The 7,825-nt window shown below is 36.3% G+C and overlaps 1 long non-coding RNA gene across 1 annotated transcript; it reads right to left on the minus strand.

The window, feature by feature from the left end:
• Nucleotides 1-4,355: 4,355 nt before the first annotated feature.
• LOC114293208 (uncharacterized) lies at nt 4,356-7,620 on the minus strand. Its single transcript, XR_014357701.1, has 3 exons — nt 7,590-7,620; nt 6,311-6,349; nt 4,356-4,638 (listed from the first exon to the last, which is right to left on the minus strand). It is a non-coding gene; the product is annotated as an uncharacterized LOC114293208 (long non-coding RNA).
• Nucleotides 7,621-7,825: the final 205 nt, after the last annotated feature.

Consider the following 7,825-nt stretch of genomic DNA (forward strand, 5'->3'; position numbering starts at 1 on the left):
TAAATAAATATATTTTTTGACTTTTCATGAAAAAATGTATAAAAAAGTAGAGATGTGATATGACCCAAAAAAGATAAAAAGATAAAAAGTATAATTTTTTTGGGCCAATTTTTATGCCCAAAAATATATATATATATATATATATATATATATATAACTTCTTACAATAACGCCCCCTAACCTTTTAGTTTTTCAAAAATGTAAAAACCTGCAACATTTTTTTGTCTCATTTTACAAACCAATAATGTTATATTGACGGCATTATCTTATCACATTTTGCATACTATCTTATATGTTGTTATGTCATTAATTTAATGGGTTCATCCTATCATTTATCTATTATCAATATAGTAGTGATACCTCATATGGTATATAAAATATAGGGTACAATTGCGATGTCTTGTGTCTAGGACCCAACTTAAATTAGTTTATCCTGATTATTTACCTCGTGTTTGGAGTCTCGAAAACCATGTAATGTTGTTACACTTTGTTTCCGACTTGATTTAACCTTCTTAATATTTCTAGGTTTGAAATTTTTGAGTTTGGAGTATAAGAATGAAATCGTGAAGGGTGGAAATGCCTTAGCTTCAGCCATTCTTGAACGTGCGACAAGAGAGGCCTACACATGCAGTTTGATCCAGTAGAAATCGAGTAGGCCTGGAGCGGTGGGTAAGGCCTATACATTGTTGGATCAATTCGTCTTGAATTCTTTAGTTAGTGGTCTTCAGGTCTTTAAAACTTGGAGATGATCTTGTCTATATAGAACAGAAAATTAGTGCTTCAAGTTGCGTTACCTAGTTGCATTCCTAAAGACAATATTTGTATCCACCAAAAGGTGTGCAGGGGGTTATAGCAAATTCGTCTGCAGGATACAATGAAGCCTAATTTAAGGATCAATCTGTATTGACGACAGTAGATCAGAACACTCTGGATATAATCAAGAAAACCAAGGCACTAATAATCAAGTCTGTAGAATTTGATTACCAGCAAGAAAAATATAAACTCTTGATTGAAAACTCTAAATCAAGAGGGAGACAGAGCGAGAATTGCATGAATGCTTTCAAAATTTTGGATGGTTTGAAATGGCTAATTTCACAGCTAATTTATAGGCCTTGATGTCTAATCGAATGACCATGTCCTTTGATCGCATCCGATCAGATCTGATTATTGGATCAACAATATATGGTGTAGATCAATCTCACACTGAATAGATGCCTTAACTGATCACACTTGATCACGATCGAGTGCCATCTCAACTGTACGATTGAGTGTATCTCCAATTAACGGTTATGATCAAACCGCTTTAGATCGGACACGCAACTATTTGATCGGTTGGTTGATTCATCGCCAACGGGTGCCACATCATTGCCATGTGGAGCTAACGGTATTCCACGCCACCCATGCCACGTTGGATCCACGTCATTGCTCCAATCTATTTGATGCAAACAGAAAAGTGCCCTTAACGGGTGCCACATCATTGCCATGTGGAGCTAACGGTATTCCATGCCACCCATGCCACGTTGGATCCACGTCATTGCTCCAATCTATTTGATGCAAACAGAAAAGTGCCCTTATGGCACTTTGTGCTAATGCGTTCTTACTAAGTGCAAAGTGTGCCATCAAATGCTACACAATCCACTACCCATGCCACGTGCGCGCATATGCATGTGTGGATGGTGCGAAGCACCATTCTTGCTGTGTGAGTGCATGGACACTAGCATCCATTCCACAATTCAATATTCAAAGGAATATTCCATGTAGCACTTTATAAAGTGCTCCATGTTTTCCTTTTTTTCCAATGTGGGACAAAGTCCCCAAGCTTATTTCAAGCTTACTGAGAGTACCCTTATAATTTACAATACTCTCACAACCCAATTGTAAGCTTATTAACAGTTTGCTAACTCATCATTTTCTTTTCACATTACAGGTACCAAACACTTCAACCTTGCGATGAAAGTAAAATAAAACTAAATATTGCAATCGCGACATATGGTGTACTTGAGCTCATTGAACTCCAGACTTGTTTTTTTAAGTGTTCAGTCAAGTTTCCACCAGGAGTGATTATGTTAGGTGGGCTTAAGACCTATCCCCTTTGATGTTTTCCACACCAAATCCCTTGCAAGTCCCTTTGTTAAGGGGTCAACCAAGTTTTCACTTGACTTTACATAACCAATGGTAATCACACACTTTGTGATTAATTGCCTGACATAATTATGTCTTAATCCTATATACCTGGACTTTCCATTATAGACATGGCTATAGGCTTGTGGTAGAGTTGCTTCACTATCACAATGCAAAGATATTGGTGGCATAAGTTTTGGCCATAACTTATTCTCTAACAAGAGATTCATTAGCCACTTTGTCTTTTTGCTATAAGAAGTTGATGCTACAAACTCAAATGTAATGGTTGAGTCTGTTATACATGTTTGCTTCTTAGAACCCTAGGAGATAGCTCCTTCTCTAAGAGTAAAAATCCAACCACTTGTGGACGAGTGATTTTCACGGTTAATTATCTAACTGGCATTCATGAATCCTTCTAGCACTGCTGGATAGCCATTATAGGCTATTCCATACTTTATTGTTTTCCTCAAGAACATAAGTACTTAGTTAACAATATGTCAATGCACACTACTGGGATTACTAGTGTATCTACTAAGTTTTCCCATTGCAAATGCAATATTAGGTCTAGTGCAAGTTATGGTGTACATCAGGCTACCTATTACTCTTGAGTATTCTAGTTGATCAACAACTCTTCTAGTATTAGGATACAATTTCAAATATGAATCAAAAGGTGTAGACATGGGTGTACAATTATATTGATTAAATTTCTTAAGAATTTTCTCAATATAGTGCGACTGGGTAAGAATCAAATTATTGTCCTCTTGTTTGATCTTAATACCCAAAATTACATCAACCAAGCCCATGTCTTTCATACTATAGATAGATGACAAGAAACTTCTAGTACTTTTAATGGCATCATTGTTAGCACCAAAAATGAGAATGTCATCTACATACAGGCATATGATTACACCTCTATTGCTAATAAACTTATTGTACACACACTTATCAAATTCATGTAGCTTAAAACCATTTGACATTATTACTTTGTCAAATTTTTTATGCCACTATTTTGGAGCTAGTTTCAGTCCATATAGTGACGTAATGAGCTTACACACTTTGTGTTCTTGAGCATGTGCAACAAATCCTTCCGGTGGTTGCATGTAGATTTGCTTATCTAACTCTCCATTTAGGAATGTGGTCTTAACAAGATTGTAGATTAAGGCTAAGGTAATCAATACTCGAATGGTGGCGATTCTAGCCACTGGAGCATATGTATCAAAATAATCAATACTCTCCTTTTGAGTAAAGCCTTTGGCAACTAATCTTGCTTTGAACTTGTCAATTATGCCATCAACTTTCATTTTCCTTTTGAAAATCCATTTACAACTAATTGATTTGGATGCATGTGGCAAATTAGCAAGTATCCAGGTATTGTTACCCATGATAGAATCAATCTGATCATTTATTACTTCTTTCTAAAAAACATCTTGAGACTTCATAACCTCCTCAAAGGTTAATAGAACTGAATCCATATTCAAAGAAATTATTGTTTGCTTGCAATAAGCTTTCCTAGCTCCTTCTACAAGGTAAACAATGAAGTCAGGGCCAAATGGCTTCTCAGTCTTAGCCCTCTTACTTCTCCTTAGCTCAACGTGCTCATTAGGCTCAATAGGTTCATTTCGTTCACTTTCCTCTGTAAACATCAAAGGAGTTGATTCATTTCCTTAATAAGAATTCAACTTTGGAATGGTTGTGAAATGATTCTCATAAAATGCCACATCACATGATTCAATGACGTTATATATTTCTACTAAACCATTGGGCTCTATTACTAGAAATCTATATCCTTTGCTATATATAACATGGCCAAGGAATATGCATTCAATTTCTTTTTCACCTAATTTCTTCCTTTTAGGTTCAGGCAATCTAATTATTGCTCTACAACCCCATGCTTTCAAGTAACCTAGATTAGGTTTCTTGTTTTTCGAAAGTTCATAAGGAGTAACATTTCTTCCCTTGAGAGCAATTCTATTGAGTATGTTATAGGCAATGAACTAGGCTTCACCCCAAAAATTAGAACTTAAACTGGAGTAAGAAAGCTTAGCATTAATCATATCTGTTAATGTCCTATTCTGTCACACCCCAGACTCGCCCCTAAAAGTTTGGGCATGACCACCTCAGAAACGGACACAAAAACCTGATGAATATAACCTATGGGGCCTGAACGGAAGCATTTAATAACATATAATAACGTAAAATAATATCCATTGAGCTACCACTACTATGCCAGGATCACAAACAGAACATAACGCAGATAAATACACAGTGACGTGCATCTGAAGATAGCCATGTACATATACACATACAGACCCAGCCCTCAAGGTCGGGCGTATAACGAAAACATGAGAAACTAAACGGATTACATACACATCAATCTTAACAGACTTTTAGGGTACAACTTAAAAACTTAGCAAAACTCTATAACTTGAACGGTCAACATCTAAGAGTTTAGATACTCAGGGGTTGACAACTGGGTAACGGAAGCCACAGGTTAAGGTTGACCTCCAGGTTGAGTGCCTAGAAAAACAGACATAAAATAAAGTGAGCCAAGCTCAGTGAATAATTGCACATAACAATTCAATGTTCAACCTGAATTATAATACATATCCGAGCATTTATCAATAAAGAGAACATAAGGTTAATTTGTTTCTGTATGCATAGCAGAGTATCTTTTTCAGAAAACTTGTCATCTCTTGAACATTCGGAGTTTCGTAGCGTATCTAGGCATTTTGGGAAAATTATCCAGAAAACGTATCATAACATAAACATGTTGGAAATTTATAGCATTTTTATCATTTCATACAATACTTATCATATTAAACATTTCGTAACCCAAAATATGGATTTCGTTAAACATTGTATAGCATAGTCATTTTCAAAAACCATTTATACAAAAGTATCTTTTACAGAACGGCCTTGGGCCCCATCTTAAATAGAGTAGCTTTCAGCCCTTAACAGAATGGCATGAAATCCTTAGCAAAATGGCATGGAGCCCTTATCAGAATGGCATAAAGCCCTTGTAATGGCATAAAGCCCTTGTCAGAATGGCATGAAGCCCTTAACAGATCGGCATAAAGCCCTTTAACATGCTTGTATGAACTCAAGAGGTGTCTCACACGGACTCTAGAGGTGGCTCACATCGTAGCACTTAGTTCCGCGTAGCACTTTGTTTCATATTATAGATCATACAGAATGGCCATAGGCCCAGATGTCATAAATCGGCCATAGGCCTCACAGATGTTACAGAATGGCCATAGGCCTCATAACTTTCACATCGGCTTTAAGCCCAGTTCACATATGTATGGACTCAAGAGGTGGCTCGTACGGATTCTAGAGGTGGCTCGCATTGCAGCACTTAGTTCCGCACAGGACTTTGTTCTATACCAGAAAATATTAGGTCTTTAAGACCGAACAATTCATATCATATCACAATATGAATGGGATGAATAAACAGAACGGAATAACCTCATGGTTTATTGCAGGTTAACATAATCGTCTTATGTACATCAGAACATTAACATAAAACACAAATATTATTAGTCCCAGGGTATACAGAGGCACACAGATTCTTCCAATCATTCACATGAGTTAACATAGCTAATTTGCGTTAAACAAAGCGTTAATAATAATTCAGAGATACATAATACCTTAATTTCATAATGCACATACATTCCATTTGCTTGTCATGACCCAATATTGCGAGTTAGCAGATAACAGAATGTTAACCTTAACGATCAATAGTAAATAACGTATAGCCCAAGGACACGTTTAGATTTCCTCATGGTTCGTTGTAAATCGACATACTTGTCTTGCAATTAACAGAACGTTATAGTAACGATAATCCGGAGATAAAGGTACCATTACATGAGCCACGTAACAATGTTATTGACGCTCAATTTCTTTCTATTAACCAACTTCATAGTGTTAATGGTTGTATGCAATTCTTATACGGAATCACGGGTAATTTACAAGTAGGTGCATTTATAAGTTGGTACATTAACGATAATCATTAATCTTATCCGGAATACAGAGTAGGTTCAGAGCCGTACCGATGTACGCCAAAATCTTTCAATGTTCACACCAATTCCCAATCAACATAAGGCTAACATAACTACTTGTGAAGAGTAGAGCGTTAATAAAAAGAATTATTAACGGTAATCAAATGTGCGATTACAGTACTATTACTCACAGCATTATGATGACGTGCTAGTTCCTCCCGGAGTGTGTCCTACACACATTCACAACTTGCAAATTAGTTCATTCCTCTTTGTTAAATCACTTCTTAATTCATTTCACTTCAAATGAATTTTACACATATTAGTAGGCATAAAATACAAATTCTAAAAATATCCGAGGGTCCAGCATGTAAAACGGAGCAAACTATTTTTCCTAGCATGGGCCGCACGTGCGGCTGTGAGCCCCGCACGTGCGGCAAACTTCCCCGCACGTGCGGCAAAATCCTCCCGCATGTGCCTTTTAGACAGAACCAAAACTCCAAATTTCCCATTTTCCCCGTACGTACGGCCGTGACTCCCGCACGTGCGGCAGTTGTTCCCGCACGTGCGGCCATAACCCCTGCACGTGCGGCGATTTCCCTGGGTGAGCAGTCCGAATTTCATATAAAACCCATCTTTGGTGAGTATCAACAAGGCCTAAATTAGATCCTTTAATTACCAAAATATAACTTAAAGATCATACAATTAGAAGGCATAACATGTAACACTTGAGATGAATTAGATGTTTAATCCACCACCTAAGAACATGAGTCACTTACTTTAACTTAGAACATCATATAGACAAAACTATATAAGTTTTACATGGGAAATCTACCAATAAAAGATAGTTCTTTTATTTAAACATAATCAACTTAATTCTAGATCACTTCACAAAATAGAAACCAAGTTAAACAATGTTCATACACTAAATTCAATTCCATGCCCTAGGTTACACAATTGTGAAGAAATCTTACTCTAATTCTAGAGAGGAGCTATGGAAGATGAGTAAACTTACTTTTGAGCTTCAACCTTTCAAAAACCCCCTTCAATTCTTCTAATCTTTAACCTTTGATGAACCTCTCTAGATTCTCTCTCTCTACTTCACACCATTCTCTTCTTAAGAGATAGTTTTAGACAAAATTCTTGAATTAGACATGTAAGGAACATAAGCATATATGTATATCAAAAGGCAAATAAAGACAAAATTCAATCGTTTAATCATCCCAAATTGAAATTTCACAGAAAATCTCATTACAGCTTAAAAATCATGCAGATTTCAAATGTCAAATCAATTTCAGATAATTCAGTCTCTAAGGCCTCCAATTTCTGAACCAAGCATTTTAATTGTAACAGATATCTTTCGTATTAAACAGATAGGAATTCATATTCCCAAGATTCACTTAATTAAACGTAATTCACATAGAACTTCACAATAAGCATTCAAAGGCACAGAATAGAGGACTGAAAAGATACCAGAATCATGTACGAGGGTCGGGTTATTACATATTCTGTATGTCAGCTACTCCATTTTGCTGTGGTGTGTAGGGTGTAGACTTCTCATGAATAATACCAACATTTTCACAATATTGTGGAAAATAGTATTTACCACCTCTATCAGACCTAAGTCTCTTTATATTGACATTACATTGATTTTCTACTCTGTCTTAAAAATCTTGAATTTATCAAGCACCTCATCTTTTGAATGCAAA

The sequence above is a fragment of the Camellia sinensis genome, unplaced genomic scaffold (genome assembly GCF_055761805.1).
Source record: "Camellia sinensis isolate YWXY unplaced genomic scaffold, ASM5576180v1 Unanchor10, whole genome shotgun sequence".
Taxonomy (NCBI): domain Eukaryota; kingdom Viridiplantae; phylum Streptophyta; class Magnoliopsida; order Ericales; family Theaceae; genus Camellia; species Camellia sinensis.